Source organism: Macrobrachium nipponense, chromosome 26, assembly GCF_015104395.2.
Source record: "Macrobrachium nipponense isolate FS-2020 chromosome 26, ASM1510439v2, whole genome shotgun sequence".
NCBI lineage: Eukaryota > Metazoa > Arthropoda > Malacostraca > Decapoda > Palaemonidae > Macrobrachium > Macrobrachium nipponense.
The window spans coordinates 48,921,165-48,943,664 of record NC_087215.1 but is presented as its reverse complement, the minus strand read 5'-3'; the positions used below and the strand labels follow the sequence as shown (position 1 = coordinate 48,943,664).

The window sequence follows — 22,500 nt, the reverse complement described above, 5'->3', positions numbered from 1 at the left end:
GGAAAATTTCATAACATACATTCAGGACATTTCAATTTTCATGTTTCTGAAAATTGAAAGATGGCACTGCATTTTTATTGTCAAAATTCCCTATTCATTTTCATAAGTTTTCCTTTCTTAATTATTTAAAATTACTTTTTTGAATTACGATTCCTTTCCTAATCTGTTGAAATTACCCCGAAACTATTCGGTTTCCTCAGGGTTACATCAGCTGCCCCGCTTTGTGATGCGCAATTGCAACGGGTCGTTTTCCTAGTGTATTTAAGGTATCAGTTCGTATTCCTGCTAAAGAAAGAAAACTCTTCATTTCGTGCTAATGATTACACAAAATCCTTAATACTAAAAACCGCTTAAAATTTTGAAGAAAACTATTCAGACACATCATATATTAGAAATAAAAAAAATTGTAGAAAGTACTACAAAATACCACATATTAAAACTACGTACATATATAAAACGAATCTCATCACTACTACGAAGTCGACTGACTAGCAAATCACTTTAACGCACTAAATCGTACCACTTACGGAGTACGTTATAACGCCAGTCAAAATAATACTAATTTATACGGCTTCCCACTTCCGACAAGTCCAATTCCAACAGTCTTAGTACTAACTTCATGTAAAGTTCTCGTCGATAAATATTAAATACAAAATAGCGATGAAATTGCTCTGGAAATTTTTCTACATTTCTTAAATCCTTATCTAATGAAGTTGCGTCTGATTACCCACAATAGCGTTCACACGTACCAGTGTACACTTAGTCACACGTGCACACAAAGTAATATTTTAACATCCTCTTACAATCAATCTGACTGTATTCTAAATACCAGCGTGTCCACTAAGAAAAAAAATAAATGAAAATAAACAGTCTGAGTTAGGCACATTCCTTTGTCGAAATACGGGATGGAAAACTTATATTACATCCTTATTTTCTTTACACAGTCAAACACTTGATTCGTTAAGCGCACATAAGCAATGAAAAAAATAACGAAAAGAAACATTGTACAAAATCTTCGAAAAGACGAATTAAAAAAAAAATAATGCAATTCGCTGAGGTTTCCCAACCAAGGTTCGGCAACGCACTCGCTTGCGCCAGGCTGCCGAAACCTGATTTTTATAAAGTAGGAAAGAAGATTCAATACGTACTAAATCATCGACAGAATACGTTGTCATTCAAAATATATAACAAATAAATAAATCCTGTCGTAAATTAAAATTTTTTTTTTAAATTATACAGTGATAACCGTTATCATCATTTTACAAAATACCTATGAATTAAAACGCATGAACAATTATTCCTGAAATTACAGAATCTGAACTAATGAAAACCATGCAATTTAAGGAACCCACGGAACCTGATGAAAAGAGATTCTTTCCACGAAACAGGTCGTCTGATCACTTTAGCGGAAGCTTCCTTATCAGAGAGAATTTATATACGTACATTTGATTGTGGATTTTCTTCAGTAAAGAAAATGAATGATGACAAATCAGCCAAACACTTCTCGGGACGACCTCCATCGAGAGTAAGAATCTTCAAGAGTAATCGGGGAAGTACCGATATTTTTTTCTTTTTACTATTAAAAACAGTAATTATTAAAGTATAAAATAAGCCATTCGCAGCGTGTGTACAGGTAAGGATGCATGACGAAATTTACTACAGAGTGCGTATATTTATTACTGAACATACATACATATATATAAAATACATACTATTAACGACACACAACACAATTGATATATTGTACTTTACGGGCTAATAAAATATTCGTGACTGTCATCGCTATAAAAACTCCAGATATTAGTTACAAGAAATTCAGCAAAGATAATATATAATAAAGGTAACACAGACTTCATAACGAAAGAAACTGAAAAGTAATAAATAAGAGGATGGGGCTACGGGAAGCAGAAGAAGTAGAAGAAGATAGTGAAATGGAGGAGGAGGAGGAGGAGGAGAGGAGTTAGGGCCAAAGGATTGTCCTCAATGGTAGGTGAAGGCCAAATCACCACCCTGGTTGACAGGCACTCCGGACACAGACTCGTAACTCGTCGCGTAATTACTTCGCCAAAATGCACATCGTAATTGACCCAGACATGTATGAGAGCGAATCCATATTTTTAAACATAATTTCGGGCCACTAATGACTGGATCGCAACGGGGGAAGAGAGAGAAGGGGGGAGGGGGATTGTAAGCCCTTGGGGGAGGAGGAGAGGGGCCATGAAATAAATTATACTCGAGATACTCAAATGCTCATTTCCGCAATACCATGAAATTCGCCAGCAGCCTCATTTCGCCCATCCTCCCCCTTCATCCACCCTACCCATCCACCAGCCAACCCCCCTTACCTGTGTATACCTATCCCCTCCCCCCACACACCCCAAACCCAATCTCCCTACTAACCACCCCATCATCTATGCACTTACCCTCCACTCAAGTTTCCTTTCTCTCTTAATATATTTAATTAACGTCGTAAAATACAGGTAACGACGGATATGATATACAATTATATGTTTGTATCATTATTATACATACGTAAACACACACAAAGAAAGAGAGAGAGAGAGAGAGAGAGAGAGAGAGAGAGAGAGAGAGAGAGAGAGTATTACACAACGTAAATCCGTAGGCATAAAGCAATGAGTCGAATTAATTAGTAACCTCCTTTTATCATGTGTCAACTCAAACTCCATCCAGTGACAGTCATTTGTTTTTCGGCCGACTGGGAAAAGACCTAATTGGAAAGACCTTCCCTTACGATTAAAAGTCATTCTTTATCAACCAGAGAACTCCAGTTTTCACTGGCAACCTCCTTAAGGAATAGTAACCCCCATCCATTATGTGCTGGAACTTCTAACATCAAACGGCACCTCCAGTTTATAAAGAGGGATCCTTCTTATTCATATTACTCTAGCACAAGATGTGTCTTCGGCGTCAAGGGCTATGGTTATCGTGTTGTCATTTGGCTGAATGAAATCAGTCTTATTCTGTTAAGATAACAGTAATGACAGGTGGTCTTTCAAATTCAGGAAAATTGCTGATAGCAAATTATCTTGCGTCACAACTGCCAGGATCCCTCACGCCAAATTTCAGGAAGAAATAGCATTAGCAAATCTTCATACAAGGAGAACTGTACTCTGTTTTTTTTCATCTGTCCATCCGCGTGTGGTGTTTTTGTATGGTAACACTGCGTCCCGGGCTTTAGATAGTTACGCCATGTGTAAGTTTTAGGTAAATAAAAGGATATCTGGGTGTACATTTGCAACTGAAAAGTGTTTTAATAATTTACTGTATGCGAATTACACCGTTAATATTCGAAATAGGATATTATTTTAATCGTTGAATGTAAGCTGAATGTAACTGTCTAAAGCCCGGGACGCAGTGTTACCATACAAAAACACCACAGGTGGATGGACAGATGGAAAAAAACAGAGTACAGGTAAGCTATGTTTGAAAAAAAATGAACAATGAGATGAAGCTTGAAAAATGTCAATCAACAGACATTAAAGAAAGAAAGTATAAAAAAAAACAAATGGATACACCATTATTTCAGTTTACCTATGGTTTCAGAGAGAGAGAGAGAGAGAGAGAGAGAGAGAGAGAGAGAGAGAGAGAGGAGAGAGAATGTTCGCACTAAACGAGATAAAACGCGACGTTTTTTGTACCTATCTCTTTCCAAACAGGACAGTAATGTTTGCATAAGAACCGATCAAGGATTACAAGCTTACCTGACAAGCGAAGGCAAACTAGCAAGACTTCTTTTGACATTTAGAAAAAAAAGGAGGGAGGGTGTCAGAGAAGTGAGATGAATTTTTAGAATGATGAAGGTAAAAAGGGTTAGAAAATCAAATAAAAATAAAAAAGGGTTAGAAAATCAAGTAAAAATGTTTTCGACATAGTCACACAAAACCAAGCAGATATAAATTTGGTACCAATGACTGAAAACGTAAAACTATATAAAGTATGACAAAGTTAAAGTCTTCCTTATCATCAAGTCAACCTTTGTCAACTGATTCACTCATTCCCTTTGCACCAAGGAAGGCAAGTGACAAATATAAAACAAACTAAAAAAAGATAGGATACCGATAAATTTGGCACACGTGGGCAGGCGAGCATGGACCGGCAGAAGGACGTGCCCACAAAGACTAATTAGGACGTTATAAAGTTCGCTTGATCTAAGGAAACACACGATAAAGTCACTTGACGGCAAGAATAAAAAATCTCACCTTTTTTTTTTTCTTTTTTAAATAGTTGCATTCTAAAGGTAGCACTGATGAGTCGATCATCACTATTTATAAATCATCACTATTTTTGCAAGAGTTTATTTTATTCTTGGCATCGAAGTTCACTAATTAATTACGTCTGTACATTCATTCATGCACAGCTCATTATCATATTAATCATTAATTTCATCTGTTAACATTGTCGACCACTAATTAGGTTTATTCACTCACCTATGAAAGTAATTGCAGACATTGATGAATTGGCAAAAATTAAAATGGATAAAAAAATTGATGAATTCGCAAAAATAAAATTGTACAAAAAATCTTATATTGTAAACTGAATAATAATGATTTAAGGTAAGGAATGTTCTGTGTAAGTGGAAGGCCGAAGATAATAAATAAACGAATAAAAGAATATATATTATATATATTATATAAGATAATATATATAATAATATATATTATTTATATACATTATATAATAGATAAAATAAAACTACACACACACTTACCATCCTTCCCTTCAAAACCCCCCCCCCCCCTCCCCCCCCACACCCACACACACAAGCCACAACACACACACAACACCCAACACCACCAGCCCCAACATATATATATTATAATGTCTATATATATATATATATATTAGATATATAATAACTAAACACAACACTTTACCGTCCTTCCCTTCCCCCCCACCACAACCACACACCACAAACAAAAGCACATATTATTCTATATCTATATATATAGGATTATATAATATTATAATATAATATATATTATTATATATATTATAGATATGTATATTTTATATATATATATATATATATATTATATATAATAATATATATATAAAAACTACACACACTTACCTCCTTCCCCTTTCCCCCACACATGCACACACACGCACACACACACACACACACACACACATATATATATATATATATAGATATATAGATATATATATATAGAATATCTATATATATATATATATATATATATATATTATATATATATGTGTGTGTGTGTGTGTGTCTGTGTGTGTGTGTGTGTGAGGTAACATACCGTGGGATTGGAAAAAGACAGTTACTCGATAGCAATAAGAAAATTACAACACAGTAAATGGTAAACATTAGAAAACACAAACGGAAATATTAGTTTATCTTATATAATAAAATAAATGCAAAAAATAAAGTATAAGAGGCTTAACTGAAATAATAAATGATAATCAAACCTGCTTATTAATATAAAGGAAACTAAAGAAATTAGAAGAATATAGTACAACTTGAAAATGCTTTATATATTACGTCACTGTACCATCGGACTAAAAATATCTTTGAAGTCTCATAAATAGTGTTGTAAGTATAATAAAGATTATCCAATTTCTCAAAAGCTACTCACATTTCGTCATGGCACATTAATCATCAAAATCATCGTTCTTAACTTAGCATTAAGGTAAAATTTACTTCGTTCGGTTCAGTTATTTTAATCAATACACGAAGCTATTCAAATGGATTCCCTTCAGTATTTTAAGCCATTTTTCTATATACGCTTTCAAACATTGGGGCCATTGAAGGAGTAGCTACCTCCTTGCCTTAGTATAATCGTAATACTAGTCTTTATCCAGGAAAACCACAGAGCGGGAATTTTCCACAATACACTCTTTCGCAATAACCAGTTTACCGAGTGGTAAAAAACAAGAATTATTCAAAAGAAGAAGAAGGAGAAGAAGAGGAAGAAAACCGGAAACTGACAGCAAGGCTAATTCACAAAAGATAAAAAAAGGCGGGGGGCGTTGAAGAGCAGAAAGATTTCAGTCCAAACTCAGAGTATCGTACGCAAAAGCAGAAAGTCATCATCCCGGTAATCGTCGGTGGAATGTCGTACCTGATAACACAAGTTATCATGTCCTTTACGATCATAAATAGGAGCAATATTAAGGTGCATCTTGTTGTCGCAGTCTTTTTAGGTTGAAGGTCTCGATCTCCGATCTTGAAAGAGAAGGCCAACTAACCCCACCGCGAGAGCCTAAATACGAAGTGCATAATGTCTGTGTTCGTTAAAATAACAGACATTTAATCATAGGTTGTCTGCCAAGGGACGCACATTCGTGAAAATGCTTCCGGCGTCGCGAAAGGGCGAGTAGTTTCAACGATAGATCACTCAGGCCAGAGGCAGAGGCCAATCTACTTGACATTTTGGTGTAGGGGCATGTGCGCGATTTGGAGGTTACTCTGAACTGGTTGAAAGGTGCAAAGATCCCAAAGTATTTCAGGAGCTCGAAATAGGGCTAGAGAGTTCACGGGGAAAATCAGGAGCCTGAGTATGAAACTCTCTCTCTCTCTCTCTCTCTCTCTCTCTCTCTCTCATCTAAAAAAAGTACGTTTTTCTCTATTCTATAACAGTATAAAGAGTTCTTCCCTTATAGGAACGCTATCTTTTTATCTCTATTTATCTATGCATGTATGTATGTATGTATATATATGCATATATATATATATATATATATATATATATAATATATATATATATATATATATATATATATACATATGATTAAGAAATCACAGTAGATGCACGTGACTTCATTAAATGAGCAAATACAACAGGAAAATGATAAGCAGAAATCCCAGCGCTTTCGTCTTTACTAAGGTATTGTCAAGGAACGAATGATTCGTTCCTTGACAATGTCTTAGTAAGACGGAAGCGCTTGGATTTCTGCTTATCATTTTCTTGTGGTATTCGATTATATATATATATATATATATATATATATATATATATATATATATATATATATATATATAAACAGAGACAGATAGACAGATAGATACATAGATAATATTAACACTTTTCATTGTATTCATACATAACAAAACTGACGAATCAGATACCGTGGGTCAAGAGTGGGAAAATAAAACTCAGCAACAAAGCAACGCCTCATCAAAAGAGACAATACAATTCTCGCCTTTACCGGAAAGGAATACGAAAGAATGATAATAAAGCCGTAATGACTGACAGGCAACTTTTTAAATAACGACCCACGGGGTAGGAATCGGCTGCCAAAGGAAGCACTGAAGATGTAATCTTAGGCCGGGAGAGGTGCACCAATAGACGGTCTCGCCATCATCGCAGACAAACGTGTGAAAAGGACTTCATTTGGGCCAAGTTCAACAACGGTAATCAGAAAGATACATAAAATAAGGCTAAAACGGATATCTGTTGTTAATATGTCTTACGAATCGTTCTAACCTTCCCCCTGACTATTATATCCTTCCATATCAGGTTGTATACACTACGCATAATACTTTTTACGACAGATATCCTTTTCCTTAACAATCTGTGGAAAATGGAATAATCCACTCACATTCAACGACGCCTCAATGTCACCCACCAGAAACCAATAGTTTTTAGCACCAGTTGTCTCACAATCCATTTCACATCACAAATGAGATTTCTATCCCAGTTTACTGTGAAGTGGTGAGGCTACTTCAATTCACTGCTTCTCCACTTCGGCAACAACAACTTTCGCCCCACACGAAGCTTAATAAATCCTTCCTTCTAGGAGTCTCGTCTTCCTCTCGCAGACACTCTCATTTAGAAAACCGCATTTGTGGCCATTCCCATTCTTGGACTCTCAAGATGAAAATGACAATATTGCACTGCCATGAACATCATCGGCGTTTCTAACAATCGGTTACTATTATGGCTCCTTGGAACGCAAAAATAACTTAGCGAATATCTGACGATCGTGTGAGAATTCTATTTTACCGGGAGTGTAATGTCTTATGAGATCCGAAACACGAGCATACCTCTCAGCGTCGTACCGACAAGACTAAGTCTTCTCACTGAACGGGGAAATAAAACAAATATGCACACACACACACACATACAGACACACACACACATATATATATATAATATATATATATATATATATATATATATATATATATAAATATATAGTATATATTATATATAATATATATATATATATATATATATATATATATATATATATATACGAGCGCGCGCGCACACGCACACACGTATAGAAAAGAAAAAAAGAAAACTGTCGAAGATAAGAAATGAAAACATTAATGACCACAATTGACTAACAAATACGAGAGGAAAGGGTAATCAAGATTCCCAGCTGTCAAACTATTACTTTCTCAAGTTTATACATCAATCCAATTATCACCTTTACTTCATTTTCTGCTTTTCTGCCCATTTGCTTTCTCCGTTCTGTTGCCTTTTATATTAGAATCACAATACCACACATCGGGCCAACCGTTTCCATTCCATCCCAGTTGTAAAATTAAACGTATGAAATATCAGGACTCTGTTCAATGCAAAATTTATATTGATAGCTAAATATTCTATGCAAAATACATATTGAGAGCTGAATTTACAATACAAAATATATATTGAGAACTAAAAATTCAATATAAAATATGTATCGACAGCTAAGTATTCGGTACAAAATGCATATCGAGAGCTAACTTTATACTAAAAAATAAAGCAAGAGCTAAATATTCCATTCGCAATATATTTTGTGAGCTAAAGGTATGCAATTAACAGCAGATCTTATTCACAGGATCAGGTTTTTGGAGGGGGCCGGTAACAGACAACGTAAGTAACAATAATTCGGGGGGAAACATTTCCATACGAAAGCAAAAAGCTTTGATTTCAAACAAAAGGAGATATAAGAAGAAAACTTTGTGCGAACCTTCACCTAGTTACCGACCACAGAGAGAGAGAGAGAGAGAGAGAGAGAGAGAGAGAGAGAGAGAAATAAAAAGTCGTGTTTTGCAAAAGTTCATTTTTCCGGTCGACCGACCAATAACTAACCCCTACACCAGCCCCTACCACACCTACCAGAGGGTACAAGGACCCCAACCCAACTACCCTCCCCCTCCCCTTGCAAGACAGACAACATACCAGCGGGTAGCTCAAGCAGTACAGCGTCCGGAGGACCCGACTGGCATTATGAGGGCTCGTTTCTTAACCTCACCTGCCTCCTAATCATTAATACCCGCCGCTTAAATACCTGCTATTCTGGGGCAATTATCCAAGACACTTCGCGAGTCGGCGCTGGAATCTGGTTTCCTTCAAATGTCCAATTAACCGACGAGGAATGACCCGAATGGACAAATCATTCTGGAAATGTTCGCAATTTGATGGTTTAGCTGGGACTGAGAGATAGCTCGCCCCTGGATTTTTCCGATAACCAATGTCAACAGTTCTGCAGTGAATTGTGTATCTGGTGGTGTTAACCGACTCTTGCGGGTAGCATCCAGGAAGAAGAGTATGGTGGGAGGAAACACATAAAAAATTTCCAAAAATTGGTGAAAGTAGACATCCCCGGAGGCAAGTCCTCTTAGAGAAGGCAATGAATAGGATTAAATTACACAAACACACACACACACACATATATATAACTATATATATATATATATATATATATTATATATACATATATATATATATATATATAATATATATATATACTATATATATATATATATATATATATATGTATATAATATATATATATATATATATATATATATATATATATATATTATATATATATATATATATATATATATATATATATATATGTTGGTCATAATTAGTAGACGTTTAGTATACTGTTCTAAGCCAAAAAACATCAAAATAATCATATTGAATGAAAACCCAAATATTCGTCAAAAATCAGAGAATTGTCCGATCGAGGTCCGGTTTATTGCATCATGTAGGGCATAGAGAGGCGCAGCGGCCTATAATTGTCCGAAAAAGTACCTATATATATGATGAAATGTTAAATAAGACACAATCATGGCTCTTGCAAAGTTAGATGACTCAGACTATTTCTGTTTATTAGACGTATTTGTAAATGCCCAGGTGGCTGCTATTTTTAGTACGAGGGTCAAGGTCTTAAGATTACAGTTCGAAATGCAAAGGCGAATGTGAAGTCTTTATCTCACATTTTGCAAGAGTAGTGGTGCAAAACAACACTGTAAAGAATATCTACGGCATTAGAAACCATGATTTCACAAGTCTGCAAATTTTATACCTACTTACAAGAGAGAGAGAGAGAGAGATAGAGAGAATCTCCATTCATGCTCACTTATTCATGACGGTCTACCTCACTACAAGTTAACTAAATCCCTTTAACTGTGCAAAAATTGTGATGAGGAAGTAAGCGTGATAGACAAACGGAAAGAAAAAATTATAGTCCCCCAACTTTGTCGGGAAGGTATTCTGTTAGGGATAAGTAGGAATTATATATATATATATATATATATATATATATATATATATATATATATATATATATATATATGTACCATCTACTTATCATTTTTACCAGATAAAGGTCGGCAAGGTGACCTCGTCGTGGTTATGGTACCGCGGGTTCGTTTCCCGCTACCGGACATCATGATTTCTTCATATTACTTTGAAGTTGGAACTCGAGGCTTTGTAGTGACAAGCGTATCCAAAACTGAGCAAAGAATTTGAGAAGTTAAGAGGGCATTGTGGTTATTACAATTATACAGACACACACACATACTGACACACACACATACAGAACACAACACGCACACATATATATTATATATATATATATATATATATATATATATATATATATAATATATATATATATATATACAAAATCAATTCCTACTTATCCCTAACAGAATAACAAATGAAATGGAAACTTCCACATTTTCTTGACATAAAAATATTACAGATACTCTTGTTAAACTTGATCCTAGCAAGGATATTTTCTCTGATACAAATAAAAATCAATATACGTTCATAATAAAATTCGACACTTAAAGAAAGCAAACAAAATATTGATTGTCAAGCTTAAATGATTGCTTTTTAATATATTAAGGACACCTTACAACAAGACATTCAAAACAAAATTATTTTCAATTACAAAAGTAACCTACAAGGTTTCAAAATGAGAGAGAGAGAGAGAGAGAGAGAGAGAGAGAGAGAGAGAGAGAGAGAGAGAGAGAGAGAGAGAGAGAGAGAGAGAGAGAATTACCTCTCAGCGAAACCCCCCAAAAAGCTCAGTGGTGTTCTGGTACTATTCCAATAAAAGCCTTACACAAACCTCTTCCTCTCACATTAAATATTAAATTCCATCAAGCCAGAAAGCACCTACTCTTCGCTGGCAACTGATATAACTCGACGAATAGCAGATGCAAAGTGTGACTCTTAGTCCTTGTAAAGTAAATATTAACAGATAATATAGTACATTTTTGTTCGCTCACAAACAAACACACACACACACACACACACACACGCATATATATATATATATATATAATATATATATATATATATATATAATGTGTGTATATATATATATATATATATATATATATATATATATATATATATACATCCATCCATACCTACATACATACATCATCATAAAATGTTTGCGTTTGAGCGTGCGCCGGGTTTCTACAGCCGAATATTAAATAAATATGGACATAGTAAAAAAAAAAAAAGGTATGTCAAACGGCATGTCATTGCAAGAAATGCTAATAAATGAGAAAAATATTAGAATGGTGAACTGGAGTTAACTATAATATGAAGGTTAACCAGTCAAAATTTAATGTTACCGCAAAGCAATCTTGAGAGAAATAGCAAAAAGAAGAAACTTCGATGACTAGATGAATGAACTTCAAGGATAACAGAAGAGGAATAACGTCCAAATAATTTGTTAGAATAAGAGTAAACTTCAACGCAATTCAAACAACAATTAACCATATAACCAAGAATACCATAAATGAAAATAACGAAGCAATATCTGTGGAAATGAAACAAGACCAAGCAGAATTTGGAAGGAAATAAAAATGACGGCAATAATCAAACTAACAAATAACTGAATCACGACGACCATGGAGCATACAAGAGCGACGGAAAAAATAAAAAAAATAAATAATCTGCATCTAGGTAGAATTAGGAACACCTCGGCCCTGCCCCTGACTCACTCAAAACAGTTACCGTATAGGGAGGGTATTGTTCCTCATAATTTATATAAGGAGCGTATATTACTTTTAATCACAGCAATTTCGAGAGAGAGAGAGAGAGAGAGAGAGAGAGAGAGAGAGAGAGAGAGAGAGAGAGAGAGAGAGAGGATTCATGAAAAGGAAGGCTTCAAGGCCACGATTAGGGTAATTAAGACAAATTATGTGGAGGAAAATGACAATGATATCAACTCCACTTAGAGAGTAATGAGATCTTATCACGACCAAAAAGGGGGGAGGTGAGGGGGCGGGGAGCATCAATATGAATCTCCGGTGCTCTCTCTCTCTCTCTCTCTCTCTCTCTCTCTCTCTCTCTCTCTCTCTCTGCAATTGTTTTTTACCATCATGACTTCTCAGAGACGGATAGTATTTTTTCTCAAAAAAAAAAAAAAAAAAGTGTTTATGGGCTCATACTGGGAGGAACAACTTCCAAGTGCTTTATGTGCTTATGACAGAAATTGGGATTTCTCTAACCAACAGAGAGAGAGAGAGAGAGAGAGAGAGAGAGAGAGAGAGAGAGAGAGACATATGCAAAACATTTATCCCATCTATCTCTCTTTCCTTCTCTTCTTATCCCAAGACAAGGAACAGTAAGTTCTCTCTCTCTCTCTCTCTCTCTCTCTCTCTCTCTCTCTCTCTCTCTCTCTCTCTCAGCGAATCTTTGTTTACATTTTTGGCGACGCCGGGTTTTATCGTCGCGTCGTAAAATACGAACCGAAATGGAAGTCCGATGAAATGTAATTGCATAAAAAGCCATTAGAGAAACGAACGCCGCCTCTCTCTCTCTCTCTCTCTCTCTCTCTCTCTCTCTCTCCTCTAGCAACATAATTCAAGAGCGAAATGAATTGAGAATATTAACTATTATAAATCGCCATACGTAAAATAACGTCCTCGGCACCCCTCCCCCCCACCAATTTTCCCCCCTCACCCATCCATTCCCGCGAACATTGAGGGCGTACTGCATTCCTACAATTCCAGATTATCCATACGTGATTTCTGAAAATCCATTTTACGACTTTTTCCTTTTTTTTTCTTTTACAAACCCAAGCGATTCCGACGGACATTCCGAGGATTGGTAGGGAGGGGGGGAGGGGTGAGGGGGGGAGGGTGTGTTTTTGTTTCGGCAAGAGAAAGTCTTATTCCATCGGTTGCCGTTCATAAAGTATCCTTGAATTCGCTCCGAAGTCAATGGCTCCTAAAGAGATTTATCTTACACACTTTCTATACAATTTGAGTTTATGCCCATTAGTTTAATGTCCGTCTATATATTATTAAGTAGAGGACCTGCAAACCTATATTTCACCTTTTCTATTGATTGAGATAAGTAATTACTTTTAATCAAACGAGCATACATATATACATACACATAGACAACAAAGTGAAATTGAATCTTCACATCTGTTTGTCTATGAAAATCTTTTAAATAATCGAACTGCATTCAATTCACTCACTACTGCTGTGCTTCTAATCCCTATACATACACACACACATATATAATATATATATATATATATATATATATATATATATATATATATATATATCGATATATATATATATATAAATTTTTGTGTGTATGGGTTTATGTGCAAGAAAATGGTAAAAAACGACAGACGAGAAGAAAAACGAAGAAGGACGTGAGAGAGAGAGAGAGAGAGAGAGAGAGAGAGAGAGAGAGATAGAGAGAGGAGGAGAGAGTAGGAAGAGAGAGAGAGAGAGAGAGACGAGAGAGGGCCGAGAGGAGAAAGAGAGAGAGAGACGGTATGCTTACATTATATTCTAGGCCACGAAAAACTACGTAAAATAACCATTAGTTTAACAACGCCAGAAACTAAAGGAATTAGCGAACATGAATGATAAAACATATATAAAAAATAACTTCAATAAAATAAACAACGCCGTGGCAGTTCATAAAAACTGATTTTAAAACACGGGACTCAATAATGCAACTCCACCAGCATTTTTTCCTTTTATTTCTTTATAACCAAAGCAATATTAAATAGCTCACTCGTGTCATTTTGGCATATTAAAACAATAGTAGCTTCGCTTATGGTTTAAAACGAACGAAAAAAGGAAAACTTTTTTTTTGAAGGAAAAAAAAAAAGTCTTTTTCAAAGTTACTCCATTTGAATATTTTTTATTACTGCTCCATAATCAATTAAATTTCCCATGCAATGTCGTTTAGCATTTCAGCGGACCCGGTGGAAAAAGAGAGAGAGAGAGAGAGAGAGAGAGAGAGAGAGAGAGAGAGAGAGAGAGAAACTAAAACTCTTTAATCGCTTATCTACCATTTTTTTTTTACCGTGGCACTCTTCCACAAAAAGTGCACCGTATACATATACGCATATATACCATCATATATATATAATATATATATATATATATATATATATATATATATATATATAAAATACCAGCAGCACGCACGCGCATACACACACAAACATATATATGTGTTTGTCTTTTTAATCCCGAAATTCTATAAAAAAAGAGAGATTTGAGGACGCAGGCAGCCAGCTCTAGCCTTGTAACATGAAGCAACGGGTCCACATTATGGCTTCAAGAACCGCGCAAGTCTTAAAAATGCTTCTTTTCCGAAAAAATAATGTCATGAAACAACGTTAAGACAACAAGAGGATTCGCCGAAATACTCAGGATAATGGGCAACTGCAGAGTCGTAAAAAATGGTAATAATCTGTAGAGAAATTCTGGACTCCGCTGCCTCTCTCTTCCCTCCGTACCTACTGAGGAGAGGATGAGGAGGGAGGGATCGGTCCCTGCCTCCTGAGGAGAGAACGGGGCCGGATGGGTAGGCGCGGGGATGGTGGAGGCGGTGGAGGGAGGGGGGACTGAAGTGGAAGGGAAGGGGTAGTATGACTTCTGGAGAGGGGTGGAGGGAGCGGGGGGTGGGGGGTTGGGACTCCGAGAGAGGCTTGCAGTGAGCTGTCCAAATGAAATGAAAAAGGCGAAATAAAATGCGACAGATGCTTGAAATCTAATGTCAAAGAACACTGAAAATATGAAAAAGAGACAGATTAACAATGAATGCCTTTTTAATTATACTGCAAGAGGAAAGACAAAACTTGAAACCGAAATTGAATGTGACTTATTTCTGTTGGCATGTTGATATCGTCCCTTCCCATCTACCGAAAGTGAGGCAAGAAAGTTTTACAGAGAGCTCCTCTGTGGAGCAGAAAATAAGAGAAAAATTTCCTACAAACAGAAATTAACGCAACATAAAAAATTGCTTGATACAAGCTTAGCCGATTGTTACTTCAGCAAGAATAACGGCTGAAGGCAAGGGAATGAAGTCACGTTTGATAATAATGCATCATCCAGCATGGGATTATACAAGAACACATTACATTTGAAGCGAGTGATTTAATTTCAATGCCAAACAGTGGGCTTTTGAAAGGTCAGTGTTAAGGTTAAAAGCAGAGGAATTCTCATCCAACTTTTAATTCGATCAAGAATGGGATTATGATAACAGGTCTAACTTTATCCCTCGAAAAATAAATGATGGAACCGCCTAATGGTTCCGCACCTGGAATAATAATAGAATAATAAATGATCTTCAGCATAATTTAGGTCTGGTATGTGAGAATCGAGCAAAATATTACTTGTTCAGTACAACACATTAAGTTAGAAAAAATGCTTTAAAATATGAAAATACGCAATAATGCACGGTCATGCTATCATCGGCGACCTATCCTTGTCCAATAATATGCAGAAGGAATTTGAAGGAAAAAAGACAAGCCAGATCGGAAAGTTTGACATAATAGAACAACCGATAGAAGGAATGGAAAAAAGTGATGCTAAAAGCACTGGATGAGTGGATAGTAAAATGGTAACAGGAAGTGTGACTTCTGAGTTATATCTTGAAAGCATCAAAAAACAAAACGCCCGAAAATAAGCAACCATGACTTTCCTTAAGTCTTACCAGTTCCGAAGTTATTAGAATGTTCCCCGGAAGAGCAAAGACTAATTTTGATGATGGTCACTGTGCAGAAAAAAAAGCAATATCTTAAAATGAAGCTGCTTCTTGAGTCACAATGCTAATGAATCAATCCCCACTAGAAAAAAGTACGAACAGATCAAGCAATTTCACTCTCATTTTCGTAACCGAAAAACGAACGAAGTGTAAGTAAAATCTAGGACTTCAGTCCGATCCAAAATTGAAAAATAGATTACTTTCATGAAATAAAAATGCCCTATCTGAAAAAGTATATAACCAGTCTATCTCATCATTCTGTAACCAATAATCCTTTTCGGTTTTTTCCGCTCAAAAACTATTAGGACTTTGGTTATTATGTTCCGTACAAAAAAAAAAAAAAAAAAAAAAGTTTAAATAAAAACAGATTGAACCGGGTATTTGCAAAATCCTCTGCGTGGATTGTGATCAGTACTATGTTAGTCAGACAGGACTTTCTCTACTTCGATGTTGACGGAACATGAATTTACAGTTAGTAAAAATTATGCCCACACACACACATACACACACACACACAAACACGCCACCGCGCACAGACAAACACACACACATATGTAATATATAGTCATGACTAGAATTTTGGTTATAATTAACAAACAGATGCTTAAAACTTCCTGTGAGTGAAAGATTCGAACATCTTGGGACTCCATTTCGTATTCTGAGATTCAGCTGCCTGAAAACTTTTCATGAAAAATCAGTTGAATACAATACAGATAATATGAGAGATTAAGTAGACAGCACTTGAAATACTTTTACAAAAAAAAAAAAAAACTGAACTGGAGTCTTTATAGTAAATTAAGACAAAAGAACTATTAAAAACGTATTAATTTTCCACAAGAATTAATGTTTTCGGGAATGCTTCGTCCTGTCTTTTCAAAGGTACTACCACTTATGGTTGTAATTCACAACACCCAGACGAAATAGTTCCACGTATAATAAAAAGGCGTTCAGTCAGTTTCGTTATTTAGTCTGGCCTCTATTTTAGAGTTCCATGGGCCCATATATTCATAACAAATATTTTATTCAAACATATGAAAAAATCATGTATACTTCTACAATCACACAAAATATAAAAATATATGCATATATATAATTTCATTTATTCCCTCGTAAAAATAATCGATGTAAGTACGAATGACAGCTTCCATAAAATGTGAAAGTAAATGCATTCACGCATATGCACTAGAATTAATAATGCCTTCACTCATGATTTCTGCGTTATCGAAATTCTACTTCACAAGTCATTTACTGATTGAAGTCAACGAATTGAAATAAACTATATATTCTTTTTTTTTTATATTTAACTTTAAAGGAGACGCAACTCATAATAGCCCTGACGCCTATGATTTTATAACTCGCCATACTCCGCACTTTTGTCAGATTGAAAGAGCTTAAGGACTATTATCTTATAAATATAGAGTTACAATAAGAATTCTAATCATAACGCTGGAGAATGTCATCTTTCTTCTGTGATAATGTTATTGACTCTCCAAATATACGTAATGTTACTTTCTTTTTCCATGTTAATTACCACGGTCCCGAAATTCATCTCCAATTCAATCCAACATTTCTACAAGCGATTATAGTTTCCAAAACTATAAACTTGGAGGAAACATGAGAAAAATTAAATGAAATTAAATATACGACATTGCATCAGTCGCTCAATGTATTTTTCAGTGACTATAATTTAAAGATTAAATCCTCTATGTTCTCATGAACAGGACATTTTTTTGTTTTTGTTTGTTTGTCGACTGAAATCAAATTGTATTTAAAATATCAAGAGTCGATAAACTAGGCGAACAGTTATAGGAGTGAAGTCTGAAGTAATACATGTAAAAAAAAGTGCATCAGAAACACTCCATTTCAGCTATGTTTGCCATTGTATATCTGAATAGGACATGACAAAAATAAAAACTGTAGAAAACATACCATGAAATATAATAGTATATAGTAAAAGACTTTTTTTTATTTTGTTCATATTTTGCTAATTAAAGGCGTTTAATTCTAGGGTAGGAGATAAATCCCCAATTTTTCCTTATTTATATAAAGAACAACTCTTTTCAGTCCACCTTCAACTACGTGTCTTTTGAACCACCTCACTTCTCTTTCCCTATGAACAGGTAATGTAAAATACCAGATTTCTTTTTTTTAAGCCGTAAGCAAATTCACACAGAAAAGATTGTCGAAAATGATTCTCTAATATAATGACGGTTTATGCAACCGTATGTGAAAATAAACATTAAAAAAACGCGAAAAACAGCAAACAAGTGTACAAGCAATAATAGTGAAACAAAAGCCCAAAAGAGTGATCATAATGATAATAATAAAAACGCACGATAAAAAATAAATAGAACGGGTAAAATTTAATCTAAGCCTATTTTCTAGGAATTCTGAATATTTCCAATCTTGTTGCAGTCCGATTCGATATCATGATATGCTGAAAGTTTTATTTGAATATTTTCTATTCTGATAATGGAAATGCAGCGAAATTGGTGGTAGCATTTTTTAAAAGCAATATAGAAAACAGCGAATTGCACTTTAACAAAATTAATTCGCAACATAAAAGTTACTTTACGTTTAATCCAGCTTTTGCCCCAAATCAACTTTTATTTCTTTTTTAATATATGGGAGATGCGCTCTTATTAAATTAAAAGATTACAATATGTGCAAATGGAAACATGCATTCATTTAGATTATATATAAATCTATCTGTGAGTGTGCATAGGTGCGCTACTCTCTGTGTGACTCTGGGACACACCGCGCATGCGCCAGGGGACGTGCGATGCACACCACTTTTATGGCGGCACGCGAGCCTGCGCGCGTCCTCCTCCTCTTATTTCTTTTCCAGAGAGAGAGAGAGAGAGAGAGAGAGAGAGAGAGAGAGAGAGAGAGAGAGGAAGGGGGGGAGGGATGTTGCATTTCGGAACGCGATGACCTTTGCTTTCCTTATATACATTCAAGAAGACCCATTACCCTTTTGAATTAATACAGACCTCAAGCAAGAACTTCCTCAACCACGTCAAGAATACAAACTCATCAAAGTGGAACTTCAAGGATATTACCCATGAAAATGGTATTCACAGAAGTCCGAAGTAGGACTTCACCGATATCACTAACGATCATGAGAGCTTCACTCTCTTTAATAACGATCATAAGGCCTAATGAAACATCACGAAGAGGAATTCTAACGACAACAATGACGGTCATGAGATATAAAGAGATCGCCAATGTATGTGAATCTCCACAGATGCTATTAAGAAGATATTTCAAAGGAAGTTCATTGCACATTGAGATAACTGAGAGATAACGGTAAGCTATAATTGCCTGTAAATATATAAGAAAAGAAATACTGATACTAACATCTTCAGTCAATTTCTTTATAAATAATGCCATGTACGGGGCGTGTACACAATAACGGACTGAAATCGCTTCGGCACAACAGAAGTGGTAATCGGGGAAATAAATTGCTTATTTATAAACAGGAAACTTACTCCCTCCTGTTGAGAAAAGGAGTTCAAAACCATAAAAGAAACTTTCCAGAATGACTAAATGCGTCTAAGGAATCAGAAACGATTCGATTCCACTAATGCTCCCGAATTCTCCACAAGACCTTGCGGCGATGGCCTATGAGGCTTCTCTGATACGCATTAAAGAGGCGGCAAGAGATTTTCCGCACAAACAACCAAAAGATGTTAACGAATTCACCAAAACCCGATACTTCAAGGACGAGAGGAAGTGCTCACATAATCTAAACAAGTGGACAGTGCGATGAAGTTACTTCGGGGCAATCGGCCCATGAAACTCTCAGGCGCGGCCCACGAAATTTTCAACCACGGCCCGGTGGTGGCCTGCGCTGCTGGCATCCATAGCGGTGCCAGACGCACGAATGTGGCTAACTTTAACCTTAAATAAAATCAAAATACTGAAGCTAGAGGGCTGCAATTCGATATATTTGATGATTGGAGGGTGGATGATCAACATACCAACTTGTATCCCTCTAACTTCTGTAGTTTTCAAGATCTGTGGGCGGACAGAAAAAGTGCGGACGGACAGACAGACAAATAACCATCTCAATAGTTTTCTTTTACAGAAATCTAATGAAAAGGCAATAAACATGAGGTTTGCAAAAGGGTTCTTTTGTGTAACGGGGATTACCATAGATTAAAAACAGATTAGATGATGAATGATTTACGAACTGATTTCATGAAATTCAGGATGAAAAGACAAGAAATGGGCCCTTTTGGGCTATTCGGCGCTCAGCACACTGACAAACGGAGTTGAGTCGATTGGACAGCAAGATAGAGAGAGATGAAGTACAAGGAACCGTGAGAAAACCCCAAAGTTGCACTAAGAAATAGTAGTTAGAGAGGCTGGACAGCACGACTGAAGAAAGTAAGCCGGAATGGATATAGTACAGTAGAAGGCAAAAAAGTGGGTGTAGCTAGGGACCGAAGGGACGCTGAGAACACCCTTTTGAGATGCCTACAGGCACTACGTGAGGTGCACTAATATCACTACCCCCCTATGGAGACATACTGAATGAATGGGCTAGTTGCTGGATTGCAGGATGAATGAAGCAGTTATTCCAGTCATTATTTCTAAAGCACCCTTTACACAAGGGAACTTTTTTCATAATAATATAGAAACACATCACCTTAAATAAGGAACTCAATACGTAGTTAAATCCAAGAAATATTACACCAATTATGATAAAAAAAAAGCTACCAAATTGTAAAGTATTCATTCATAGAACAAATGAACAAAGAAACACTCATAAAATAATCGCCTTGTATATATTCAAAAGGAAATATGGTACCAGAGGTTCCCTGTATATATCCATAAATAAATTCTACGTACATATCCATTTACAAGTTTAATGGACTATGCCTGTATTGTATATATGCAAAAAGTACTAAAGAGCTTCCACTTATATATATATATATATATATATATATATATATATATATATATATTATATAATTATATATATATATATACTAATATATATATTATATATATATATATATATATATCACATATATGATGCATATATGTATATACTTACATATGCCTACATATATAATATATGCACTAATAGCAAGATAAGTATAATAAAAAATTATGCTGAACATAGATATCACGTAATTAACTATCTTAAATCGTCAGCTAATAGGCCTGGCTATGAGAGAGAGAGAGAGAGAGAGAGATAGAGAGAGAGAGAGAGAGAAGAGAGAGAGAGAGAGAGAGAGAGAATGGATTACCGGTTTCGAAATGTAAACTGACACATGACAATCTCAGAGAAAAGCAGTAAATAACAATAACGCGGGGTGTATATTAGAAAAAAAATAAAATTAAAAACACGGTTTCCGACAGAAGCTGCATGCATACTGCATATCGAAAAGAGAGCAACAACTGAACTTCCCTCCCGACTGGGAAATAAGTCTAAAACCCTACACTAAAACACACACGCAATCATAAACACAGTTATATGCGCACACACACACACACACACTAACATATATATATATATATATATATATATATATATATATATATATATATATATATATATATATATACATATATATATATATATATATATAATATATATATATATATACACACACACACACACACACATATATATATATATATATATATATATATATATATATATATATATATATGTGTGTGTGTGTGTGTGTGTATGCACATAACCAGAAAGACTCTCGTAGACTTTTCGTGTAAACTACACTTATCAACAATAAAAATGTCTGCACGCTGAAATCGTAATATAGTTTAGTAGGCGTTATATTCCTGTCTGTACAAACACTCAAATAGAAAGGGTCAATTTTTCATCAACTTAAGCAATGCTTATGTATGTAAGATCACCCTCCTCAGCACTGACCGCGGATAAGAGTAACTTGCAAAAGGAAATCTGTCACCATGAACATACCCATTTTTGAAGACGAATGATGACATAAACAACAGAAAATCAGTATTTAGAAATGTAAAATCTATGTTGAATATATGGCTAACAGGAAAATAGATACACTAAAGAAAAAAAAGCATTCATAACTATTATGAAGAAGATATAATTAGTGACAACAATACATTAGGGTAAAATATTTCCAGTTCCGATAAAGGATGCTTATGATGTTTGAACATCTACGAGTCATTCCGCCGGCAGGAATAAATTCAAGATTTTGGTTTGGCTTTGTTTGGTTGT

At 35.3% G+C, this 22,500-nt stretch overlaps 1 protein-coding gene across 1 annotated transcript in view; it reads right to left on the bottom strand.

Annotated features, from left to right (window-relative positions):
* Window positions 1-22,500, bottom strand: part of LOC135199665 (zinc finger protein rotund-like) — a 481,912-nt gene that overhangs the window by 362,975 nt on the left and 96,437 nt on the right. The gene's annotated exons all lie outside the window — the stretch shown is intronic.